The sequence below is a fragment of the Ovis aries genome, chromosome 1 (assembly GCF_016772045.2).
Source record: "Ovis aries strain OAR_USU_Benz2616 breed Rambouillet chromosome 1, ARS-UI_Ramb_v3.0, whole genome shotgun sequence".
NCBI classification, from domain to species: Eukaryota; Metazoa; Chordata; class Mammalia; order Artiodactyla; family Bovidae; genus Ovis; species Ovis aries.
The window spans coordinates 163,383,997-163,397,020 of NC_056054.1; the positions used below are offsets into that span (position 1 = coordinate 163,383,997).

Genomic DNA, 13,024 nt, shown 5'->3' on the forward strand with positions numbered 1-13,024 from the left:
TTCCCATATTGTAGGTGGATTCTTTACCATCTGAGCCACCAGGGAAGCCCAATATATACAATATACCTGTATAGCCTGGACACACGTATCACATTTAACTCCACAGCAGAGGTGGGTTTGTGTTTGAGTGAACAGAGGCAAATCCCAGGAGTTCTGCTAGCCATCAAAAAGTCTTTTATTCCACTTTATTTGAAATACATTGAATCTCACTTCTTGCGGGGACCAATTCAACAATTTCATCAATTCCAACCTAATCAGGAACACCCTCACAGAAACACCCCCAAATAATGTTTAAGTAGATATCTGGACAGCCCATGGATTAGTTGACACATAAAATTAACAATTACAAGTTCCCTTGCTGTCAACTTAGTGCCCATACACATATCTTAAAATTATATTCTATTTCTAAATAATGATAATTACAAGGAATAATTCCACCTAACAACTCTGCTGTACAACTCTGCTGTGTACAACTGAAAATGTATTACCTCTTCCCAAGAGTGGAGGTAAAATCCTTGAGTGAAGTTTACTATTCATTTTCTTTGATATTGGGTAATACAGTGTCAAATTAACAACATTTAATTATGATAATGTAAAGTCAGTACATCTTATGTCTCATAATAAGGGAATAAGGATGGAAAGAAAACAAACACAAGTGCTATACAGACACAAATATATTCATATCAAACTAAGAAGGAAATCTCTTGGCAATTACAATCCTCATATCTATAACTGGACGTGCGATTGTTGTTGGTATTTTAACTAACTTCTTCTACTACCCATTCTGTGTTCTTTTTGCCTTCAGCAAGCACCTGACTCAGGTGGTCATTGTTCTTCACTTGGTAGAACGACCCAAATTTCTAAAGAGTCTGGACCATTAGAACTATTGTGTGGTTTGGCCTCAAAGTTTTTCATTGGCCATAATCATGGGAATAACAATGCTAAGAGATACCCTAGAGGGTGCTGTGTATTTTGTGGAGGAGTCACCTCACCCAACATAGCAATTCACTTCTTTGTCTCATGATTCAAAGAAATGTAAAGTCAAAGGGACTGAGTGGTAGTCTACATTCAGATCAATGGAAGAATTGTTGTCTATCTTGGTGGAAGCCGGCTGTCCCACTAGAAGGTTTTTGCTTCACCATTGTCCTTCCTGACTGTCACAGAGAGGAGCTGCGTGCAGCAGCTGTCCACTTTCTGATGGTGCCTGCATACCATGCAGAACCATCTGTGTCAGGCCCCAGACTTCTTGGTCAACTAATTATAAGGACACAGGCCCCAGGTGGGACACAGAAGCCTTTGTGGCAAGATTGGAGGGCGATAGCATTGGAACCACTTCTTCAAGTAATTTATTTGTGCCTTCAGGGCCTTTCCTGCTTGATCAAGTATATGCTGTTTCTGTCTGATGAAGGAATGCTTCTGTGCCCACTGAAACTTATGGTTAGTGGGTCAGATAACATCCAATTTGTCAAAGGAAGCTCCAGTATCATAGTAAATTAGTGGTCCATGGTTAAACATTCATTTTTTTTTTTTTTTTGCCAAGGTTAACTATCAGGCCTACAGCTGTTTCTCTACAGTAGAGTAGTTATCCACAGAGGATGGCAGAGCTTTGCTCAAAATTCTAAGGGCTTGTATTTAGATCTACATTCACAGGCTGATTAAAGGCTCCAAGGAGCTGTCACTGCTGATTCAGTCTCCACAGGATCTGCTGGATATGGCCCGAGAGGCAGAGCAGTGTGCGCAACAGCCTACACGTGGCACAAAGCCTTCTTTTGCTCCAAACTCCACTCAAAACTAGCAATTGGTAATAGGCTGAAATACACCAAAATACGGATAACACTGCCTCCACAATTCACAGAGGCACATTCTGTGTTGTGCCTCTCTTTTTTAGCAAGGACCAGATGTAACAACTTATCCTTAACCTTAGAAGTGTATTTTTTTTGGACAAGCTCTACATCACTGGACACCTACATATTTCACTGAAATAGAAGATCCCTGAACTGTTGTCATATTTATTTTCTACCCTAGTCCTGCAAGTGGCTTCCTAATAAATACTATTTCCTACTCACTAAGACCAATAAGCACAATGTCATCTAGGTAACAGACTAAAATGATATAATATTTATAAGTCATATGTTTGATAAAAGACTTGTATCCAGAATAGATGAAACAGTCCCAATATTCATAATAAAAACAAATAAAATCAACCTAAAATGGGTAAGATATTTGAACACTCCATCAAAAAAGTTGTAGAGATGTCAAAGAAAGATGCAAAAAGACACTCTACAAAAATTAGCTACTAGGGAAATGCAAATGAAAGTACAACAAGCTATTACTTATCAAAATGACTAAAATTGAAAAAAAGTCCATACTGGAAGCAGTAATACAGGTATTTGTCATCAAGGATAGACAACCAAATAGTTAGGAAGTAATTATCCAAAATTAAAGAGGACATCATGCTTAAGCCAAGTGTTGGTTATGTTGAAGCTACCACTGCACATCGCATTACCCACTCTATTTCTCTGTGCATTTTTCACATGATTCCTCTCTTCTATGATATTTTTCTCCTCTATTTTGGCTTTCAGCAGCAAAATTCTAAGGAAGCAGATCAATAAGTCTATGATGCTTTTTGCTTCCCCCCATCTAGCCATCCAAGTCCCAAGTGGAGGTTAAGCATTTTCTTTTGTTACTCAGATAGCACATCAAATTATCAAAAATAAGAAAGTTAACTTTTGTTTATCTGAATGAATTACAGACAACTTTCTCTGCTAATGCAAAAAAGGAAAATCTGATGATCATACCACCATTTCAAAATCCCATAATAGTTTTCCTTTAAATTGGGATGTAGAACAAAGTCTCTGACTTGGCCTCCAAGTTTCTGTGTTACCCATATAAGTTGGCCTCCCTGATCCCATTTGGCTCTTCATGCAACCCTCTTTTCAGCTACATTTACTGTGTTGTGCTTCTCTAATTATCTAGGCTCTCTGATAAACTGATAGTCCTTCCAATAGTGAGGGTCCTGTGGACTGCACCTGTCCATATCCATATGCTTCACCTATTATAAATGAAGATGCTCAGGTCCTAGCCCTGATCTACTGAAACAGAATTTGCATTTTATCTAGACCTCCAGGAGACTCACAGGCATTAAAGTTTGAGAAGTACTGATCCAGGTCACCTCTCATTGTGGTCTTTTGTTTTTCCTTTCCTCCTTCCCCAGACCTTTGCTTAAAAAGCTTTCTCACTATATTTCAGCTTAAAGTTGGGAGTTAAGCATGTGTCTGTAACATGAGCTACAGTTTGTTTGAGGAGAACAAATTCACTTGGGGTCATGTCTTGACAGGAATCTTAGATTCTAAGACCATACTGATCAAAGCACGCAGAGCATCAACATTTATTGACAAACCAGAGTTTGCACACACATGTCAGAAGTGTCATCTGTGGTTGAAAGTGGACATAAAATGTAATTTCTATTGTTAAAACCAGAACAGTCTACTATGACTGGTGTTCATGATTTCAGAGACTGTGATGCCCCGTGGAACAACCTGGATTTCTCATACATGAACAAATCCACAATGTCCAGGAGAACAGTTTAGCTTTGGCCAAAAGTTAATCAATGGGTACTATCAGGGGAATTTTAGTCCTTCATTCCTTCTGCTTCTGGCAGAAGCACACAGTTGTACAATTGGTTAACTCATGTGTTCAAAACAAATTTATATAAAGTTATGTAAATAACATTTTCCTGAGCTTATATAATGAAGCTTCCAAAATGCAACAGTGTTCAAAGAACTGTAGCCTGTATTATTGTCATTGCAGTGCTCTTAGAATATTTTCTACTTCAGAAAGCCCAAACCCTGAAAGGATCTCAACAATTTCTAACAGATATAGGTAAGAGAGAGTGATTTTTCTAATGTTCATTATTTTTTTATGGAAGGTTAAAATACTGTTAGGTCCATACAATTTCTGTCCTTTATCGAGCCCATCTTTGCATGAAATGTTCCCTTGATATCTCTAATTTTCTTGAAGAGATCTCTAGTCTTTCCCATTCTGTTGTATTCCTCTATTTATTTGCATTGATCGCTGAGGATGGCTTTCTTATCTCTCCTTGCTATTCTTTGGAACTCTGCATTCATACGCTTATATCTTTCCTTTTCTCCTTTGCTTTTTGCTTCTCTTCTTTTCACAGCTATTTGTAAGGCCTCCCCAGACAGCCATTTTGCTTTTTGCATTTCTTTTCCATGGGGATGGTCTTGATCCATCTCCTGTACAATGTCACGACCTCCGTCCATAGTTCATCAGGCGCTCTATCTATCAGATCTAGTCTATTTCTCCCTTCCACTGTATAATCATAAGGGATTTGATTTAGGTCATTTCTGAATGGTCTAGTGGTTTTCCCTACTTTCTTCAATTTAAGTCTGAATTTGGCAATAAGGAGTTCATGATCTGAGCCACAGTCAGCTCCTGATCTTGTTTTTGCTGACTGTATAGAGTTTCTCCATCTTTGGAAGCAAAGAATATAATCAGTCCAATTTTGGTGTTGGCCATCTGGTGATGTTCATGTGTAGAGTCTTCTCTTGTGCTGTTGGAAGAGGGTGTTTGCTATGACCAGTGCATTCTCTTGGCAAAACTCTATTAACAAAAGCAGAAGATATTAAGAAGAGGTGACAAGAATACACAGAAGAACTGTACAAAAAGATCTTCATGACCAAGATAATCATGATGGTATGATCACTCAACTAGAGCCAAACATCCTGGAATGTGAAGTCAAGTGGGCCTTAGAAAGCATCACTACGAATAAAGCTAGTGGAGGTGACGGAATTCCAGTTGAGCTATTTCAAATCCTGAGAGATGATTCTGTGAAAGTGCTGCACTCAATATGCCAACATATTAGAAAGCTCAGCAGTGGCCACAGGACTGGAAAAGGTCAGTTTTCATTCCAATCCCAAAGAAAGGCAGTGCCAAAGAATGCTCAAACTACCACACAATTGCACTCATCTCACATGCTAGTAAAGTAATGCTCAAAATTCTCCAAGCCAGGCTTCAGCAATACGTGAACCATGAACTTCCAGATGTTCAAGCTGGTTTTAGAAAAGGCAGAAGAATCAGAGATCAAATTGCCAACATTTGCTGGATCATCAAAAAAGTGAGTGAGTTCCAGAAAAGTATCTATTTCTGCTTTATTGACTATGCCAAAGCCTTTAACTGTGTGGATCACAATAAACTGTGGAAAATTCTGAAAGAGATGGGAATACAGACCACCTGACCTGCCTCTTGAGAAGCTTGTATGCAGGTCAGGAAGCAACAGATAGAACTGGACATGGAATAACGAACTGGTTCCAAATAGGAAAAGGAGTATGTCAAGGCTGTATATTGTCATCCTGCTTATGTAACTTCTATGCAGAGTACATCATGAGAAACTCTGGGCTGGAAGAAGCACAAGCTAGAAACAAGATTGTCGGGAGAAATATCAATAACCTCAGATATGCAGATGACACCACCCTTATGGCAGAAAGTGAAGAGGAACTAAAAAGCCTCTTGATGAAAGTGAAAGAAGAGAGTGAAAAAGTTGGCTTAAAACTCAACATTCAGAAAATGAAGATCATGGCATCTGGTCCCATCATTTCATGGCAAATAGATGGGGAAACAGTGGAAACAGTGTCAGACTTTATTTTTTGGGGCTCCAAAATCACTGCAGATGGTGATTGCAGCCATGAAATTAAAAGACACTTACTCCTTGGAAGGAAAGTTATGACCATCCTAGATAGCATATTGAAAAGCAGAGACATTACTTTGCCAACAAAGGTCCATCTAGTCAAGGCTATGGTTTTTCCTGTGGTCATGTATGGATGTGAGAGTTGGACTGTGAAGAAAGCTGAGTGTGGAAGAATTGATGCTTTTGAAGTGTGGTGTTGGAGAAGACTCTTGAGAGTCCCTTGGACTGCAAGGAGATCCAGCCAGTCCATTCTGAAGGAGATCAGCCCTGGGATTACTTTGGAGGGAATGATGCTGAAGCTGAAACTGCAGTACTTTGGCCACCTCATGCGAAGAGTTGACTCATTGGAAAAGACTGTGATGCTGGGAGGGATTGGGGGCAGGAGGAGAAGGGGACAACAGAGGATGAGATAGCTGGATGGCATCACTGACTGGATGGGTGTGAGTTTGAGTGAACTCCGGGAGTTGGTGATGGACAGGGAGGCCTGGCGTGCTGCGATTCATGGGTCGCAGAGTCGGGCACGACTGAGAGACTGAGCTGAACTGAACGTTTGTTTGTCTCAATGAATTACACTGAAAACTTTCTCTGTTAATGCAAAGAAGGAAAATCTGATCATTGTACCACCATTTCAAAATCCCATAATAGTTTTCCTTTAAATTGGGATATAGAACAAGGTCTCTGACCTGCTCTTCAGGGTCCTGTGTTACCCACATAAGCTGGGCTCCCTGATCCCATTTGGCTCCTCGTTGCATCCCTCTTTTCAGCTATAAAAATTTTTACTTGATTTACAAAATGTCAAATTATCAGTTGAAAAATGGAAAAATATAGTGAATAATCTGTATATTTTATTTTTGAGAGTAAAATCTGGATGAGCAAAATAACTCTAAGAACATAATATACTCTTTAATTCTCTGGTTAACATAATTATACTGACTCTATAGGACAAGTTTTGGTGAACTAGAACTTCAAACAAATGAGCAATAGTTTAAGGATTTAGGTCGTAATGTTTTCTGGATAAGAAATCTTTCTGATAACTGTGTTCAAAGTATTTATTTGCTTTAATTTCCCACATTTTCTGATTACATTTTGTTAAATCACTTAAATACTAATCTCTATTCTTTCACTCACTTCTGACAATAATTTTGTAATATATACCTGTATACACACAGACAGAAAAATGCAGAAAATGTTTCTCCAGTGCTTTTCTCAGATTTATGACTTAATAAGTACCCACATATTAAATTGAGAATTTTTTAACTTTTAGTGATTTGGGATTGAGTGGAAGGATGTTTACTCGAAATAAATGTACACTTAACAACTCAATTGTTAGCACAGGATATTTATATTGCCTTTATTCAGTTCCAGTCTTTGCTCAATTTTATTTCACTAATAAAACCTGTGGAGAAGCAAATGCTGTGCATGTAAACCAGAAGGATTTCTAGAGAAAGTCAGCTCTAATCACAATAATAACAAAGCAAAAGCATCTTTTAAAAGTGAAGATAACTTTGAGGCAATGCTAATATATTTATAAATTAAAAGTAAAATTACAATGAAAGTCTCTAATTCATACACAAATTCCGTAGGAAAATAAACTAGGAATTTTGAGTAAAAGAAAAAAGAAATGTTTCCCTGTGCTGACAATCTTTGTTGAAACCAGAGTTGATAGATATTTACCCCCTCAAACCACTGAGACTTTCCTCTTATCTTCAGCTCTTCTGTGATACTTCCTTTCTTCATTGCTTGTCTTTCCTATAATTACTATGTTCCTTAGTCTCTTCCTGTTTTTTGCTGTTCCTTGTTTTCATCCACTCAAATTTCCCATTCCACTTCTCTATCCACTGTCTTCTCAATTCCCTCCTCTCTTTTTTGAAAACTTGCATAATATTGTTCTATAAGGAAAAAATGCATCTGCCTATGGGTGGTCAACAAATGTCAACTGTTGTCCACATCTGAAATACTTTATTTCATTCTCCTCGCTGCTCTGCCGCTTGCTTCCCATTCCCTTCTCATTATTCTCTGATCTCAACTCTATCCTCAAACGGAGACTGCTCTCACTAAAAAACTCTTGATTCTCACACTCAGTGACTTCTGTTCACTCCTTATACTCCCAGAGCAGTTATTTTACTTTAGACACCATACTTTCCTTTGTCCTTTTTGAGTATTTTCCTCTCCTTAAGTTCCCAACACTCAGCTTTCCAATTCCCACCTTCTCTGTTCACTCTGTTCAGTATCCTTTTCTTCTCTTTCCTTTCCTCCTTCTGTGTGAGCCAGAGCTGTTGGTTGCAAGATGAAATGAGTTAACTGAATGAAAACTGGCTGAAATGCAGAAATGTTAGGGGAATTGGAGAAGTCCACTGGAGAAATTGGCAAGATACAAAGAAAGAAGTCAGACGGTCAACAGCCAAAAACATGTCCCAGCTCTAGCTCAGTAAGATCACTTGTCATTGCTGCTGAACTTGAATTCCACAGCTCACTATCGATGCCACTGCTATGTGCACAGGATTCATGTTCTGGTTCCTCAGCTGATTATACAACCAAAGCAACCAAAATTCTCTTTGTCCCACGTTTAACCTCTGTCTCCCCTCTCCAAATCCCAAATCCAGGGTAAATGAGTTTTCGCCCCTGTAGCTATACCAAGTCCCCTCCCTCTAGGTGCCATGGATGGGAAAGTTAGTTTCCAGAAACTTTGGCTTCTAGAAAGGATGAGAAAGGATGAGAGCTTTAGTCTGCCACCGCAACTTATTTGGTAGAAAGGAGAATCAATGTCATCCATCCAATAAATGATGTATATTCATCTTTAATCTCTTTATATAACTTCAAGTTCATTCCTTCAATTTTTTACTTTATGCATACTGTTCAACGTATCAGCCATAGTAACTGCTTTCATTCACCTCAATGACATCCAAGTTATTATTTCTATTAAACACTTGTAGAATCACACTGCTAAGTTTATCTCACTCAGATGTTCAGAAGATGCCCCTTGCAAAAACTAGCTACTTCATCTGAGTCTTCAGTCTCAGGTTTTAATGAACTCCTAATCAGTCATGAAGTGACTCCCTTACTAACCACTCCTTCACATTTAATCTGCCACCAATATAGGATCTCACTGATCCTATATTCTGATTTATTTTTAATAATTTTATTTATTTATTTATGGCTGTCCTGCTTCTTTGTTGATGCATGGGCTTTTCTCTAGTTGCAGAGAGCAGAGGCTCCTCTGTAGTTACAGCGTGCGGGCTTCTCATTGAGGGGGCTTCAGTAGCTGTGGCGCCTGGCCTCAGTAGCTGTAGTTCCCAGGCTCTAGAACACAGGCCCAACAGTGGTGGATCATGGGCTTAGTCACTTGGTCACACATGGTATCTTCCTGGCCCAGAGACTGAACCAAGGTCTTCTGCATTGGCAGTGGATTCTTTACCACTGAGCCACCAGGGAAGCCCTGGTTTATTTTGATCTGTGTCTCTGTCAGATGTTCAAGCTGGATTTAGAAAAGGCAGAGGAACCAGAGATCAAATTGACAACACCCATTGGCTCATCGAAAAAGCAAGAGAATTCCAGAAAAACATCTATTTCTGCTTTATTGACTATGCCAAAGCCTTTGATTGTGTGGGTCACAATAAACTGTGGAAAATTCTTCAAGAGATGGGAATACCAGACCACCTTCCTTGCCTCCTCAGAAATCTGTATGCAGGTCAAGAAGCAATGGTTAGAACTGGACATGGAACAACAGACTGGTTCCAAATCGAGAAAGGAGTGTGTTGATGCTGTATATTGTCACCCTGATTATTTAACATATATGCAGAGTACATCATGAGAAATGCTGAACTGGATGAAGCACAAGCTGGAGTGCTTGTTCAAGATTACTGGGAGAAATATCAATAACCTCAGATGTGCAGATGACCACATGCTTTTAGCAGAAAGCGAAGAAGAACTAAAGAGCCTCTTGATTAAAGTGAAAGAGGAGAGTGAAAAAGTTGGCTTAAAACTCAACATTCAGAAAATGAAGATAATGGCATCCAGTTCCATCACTCTTGGCAAATAGATGGGAAACAGTGGAAACAGTGACAGACTATTTTTTAGAGCTCCAAAATCACTGCAGATGGCAATTGCAGCCAAGAAATAAAAAGGCACTTGCTCCTTGGAAGAAAAGTTATGACCAATCGAGACTGCATATTAAAAAGCAGAGACATTATTTTGCCAACAAAAGTCTGTCTAGTCAGAGTTATGGTTTTTTCTAGTAGTCATGTATGGATATGAGAGTTGGACTGTAAAGAAGGTTGAACACCAAAGAACTGGTGCTTTTGAACTGTGGTGTTGTACAAGACTCTTGAGAGCCACATGGACAACAAGGAGATCCAACCAGTTCATCCTAAGGTAAATCAGTCCTGAATATTTATGGGAAGGACTGATGCTGAAGCTGAAACTCCAATACTTTGGCCACATGATGTGAAAATTTGACTCCTTTGCAAAGACCCTGATGCTGGGAAAGATTGAGGATGTGAGAAGGGGACAACAGAGGATGAGATGGTTGGATGGTCTCACTGACTCAATGGACATGAGTTGAGTAAGCTCTGGGAGTTGGTGATGGACAGGGAGGCCTGGCATGCTGCAGTCCATTGGGTTGCAAAGAGTTGGACACGACTGGGCAACTGAACTGAACTGAACTGACATCTCCGTCTTCTCCCTCATCACCCCAATCACATCACACATGAACAAGAACTTCACATACTTTTAATCACTCCTGAAAAGTGCATGTTATTTGACCACATTCATGATCTTTTGGATCAATTTCTAAAATAGTATCTCAGATAATATTCTACATGAAAAACTACCCCAAACAATTTGGACATGTAATCTAGTTTGGGAATAACTGAACAAGAGTCATAGCTTACTAAAGAGCATTTATGACATAAGATTCTTCTTCCTACATTCTGTTTTCTAAAATCAAATATTTAGTTTCAAAAATAACCATTGATGACATGCCACATCTTAAAAGTTTTTAGTGCTTGCCTAATGCTTGATGAATAAAATTGAAGATTATTCATATGATATTCAATTTACTTGATAACCTAGGCCTTTCTAACATTTTTAAAACCTGCATTCATCTAAAACACACAGAATTTCCATATCTCATTCAATAGTTTCACCATAAATTTGTTCATGTTCAGAATTTCCTTTTTTTAAATAGGTTTATTCTTGTACATATTTTGAACTGAAATAATCACATTTTCCAAATATAACAATTTTCCCCAATACTTTTCTCATATTAAAGTAAGAGTAAATAAAATCATATTCAGGCTAGTTTATGGTTTTATTTATACCAGCCTAACTAAATGTTTTTTTTTAATCTTCTGATATATATTCTTTTCACATTTACTGCATTGTTTTTCGAGGCCATCTATTAAGGATACAGAAATGAAAAAAGCAACATTGCTGACGGAGTTTTTTCTCACAGGACTTAAGTATCAACCACGGTGGCAAATCTCCTTGTTCTTGTTTTTCTTGGTGATATACCTCATCACCATTGTGGGAAACCTTGGTCTGATTGTTCTCTTCTGCAATGACCCTCACCTTCATATTCTCATCTTAATCCTTGGAAGACTGGCATTTGTTGATGCCTGGATATCCTCCATAGTGACTCCAAAGATGCTGGTCAACTTCTGTGGCAAGAGCAAAATTATCTCTCTCACTGAATGCAAGTTACACATTTTTTTCCCTTGCAATCAGTGTAACCACAGAATGCTTTTTGCTGGCAACAATGGCATATGATTGCTATGTGGCCATAGGCAAACCAGTGACACTATCCAGTGATTTTGACAGATAGGCTGCGCATCTGGCTACTAGCTTTGTCATTTTTAGGTGGCCTTTCTCATGCCACACTTCATAACACTTTTTTATTCAAATTAACCTTTTGTGATTCCATCATAGTATAGCGCTTTTACTGTGATATTATACCATTGTTTAAGATGTCCTGTACTGACCCTTCCATTAATTTTCTGATAGTATTTGTTTTCTCTGGATCAATAAAGGTGTTCACCTTTCTCATGTTCTTGTGTCTTATTCACTTGTTCTCTTCACAATTTTAAAAAGAAGTCTGTTGAAGGCCTGAGGAAGACCTTCTCCACCTGTGGCGCCCACCCACTGTCTGTCTCTTTACATTATGTGCCTCTTTTCATGCATGTGTGCCATGGATCCGCACAGGCAGATGATCTCTATTTTACCTTGTCATAATTCCTTTGTTAAATCCAATTATCTACAGCTTGAGAAATAAGAAAGCCATAGATTCACTGACAAAAATGTTAAAAAGAAATGAGTAGATATCATACTAATAAACGTTCTTTTTTCATTAAAACAACACAAAATATTACAGGTTAGATGTTGTGACATGCTGATTAGTGTTCAAAGCTTTTACATTTATAATTGTCCTATTATTTTAATGACTTAAGATGTTAGTGCTTAACAATACTTTAAAGCATTTGTTCATCTTATTCTAAAATACATAAGGTATTTAATCAATTGTTTATGTCATAGAAAAGTAATTAAAGTAGAAAACAAATGGAAATATTTCATATGTTTGCATGTTCTTCAATGTGTGACTTTATAAATTCGAGCTATACTAAGCTAGTGGAGTTCCTCTGAATAGTTTATCATGTATTTGATACTCACACAGCTGTAGAGCCTCGTATCACATGCAGCTCCACAAGAAGGCAGGTTTGTCTTTGAATGAACAGAAGTATTCCCAGAATTCTGCCTGCCATCAAAAGGTATTACTTTCTAATTTATCTGACTGATCATTAATCTTTAGTAGGGATGAACTCTCATATCACATAAAGAAATAGAAATTAGAAAATAATGAGGAAAAATGGCTTTAGAAGATATTAAGTCAGAGCTACAGTGTAAAAGATGCCCTTAGCTAGTGTGCTTTTTTAGAGAAAGGCAAAGAGGCAAGTTGTCTCTCACTGTCTGTGACACTTTCCAAGGACCTTTCTAGCTTTGTTTGTATTTAAAGGTCAATCTGAAAAACTTCACTGATTTAGAAAACTAACAGATTACAATGATTTAAGTTGGGTAGGCATAGAAGAGAAGAAAAAAATGGAAAGAAAATGGTCAATTTTTCTAGAATTTAAAATCGGCAAAAGATTAAGATTTTAAGAACAGTAATATACTGTTAACAGTTAACAATAACAGTAGTTGTTATTGGAGTGTGTTGTTGACAATGAGGAGCTTTAAATGTATATTTGTTGTTGTCATTGTTCAGGCGCTAAGTTGTGTCTGAATCTTCGTGACCCCATGGACTGAAGCACACCAGGCTTCCCTGTC

The 13,024-nt window shown here is 38.1% G+C and overlaps 1 pseudogene; it reads left to right on the forward strand.

Moving 5' to 3' along the window:
* The first annotated feature begins 11,119 nt into the window (after positions 1-11,119).
* On the forward strand, positions 11,120-12,033 carry LOC101104712 (olfactory receptor 5H1-like; annotated as a pseudogene).
* Positions 12,034-13,024: the final 991 nt, after the last annotated feature.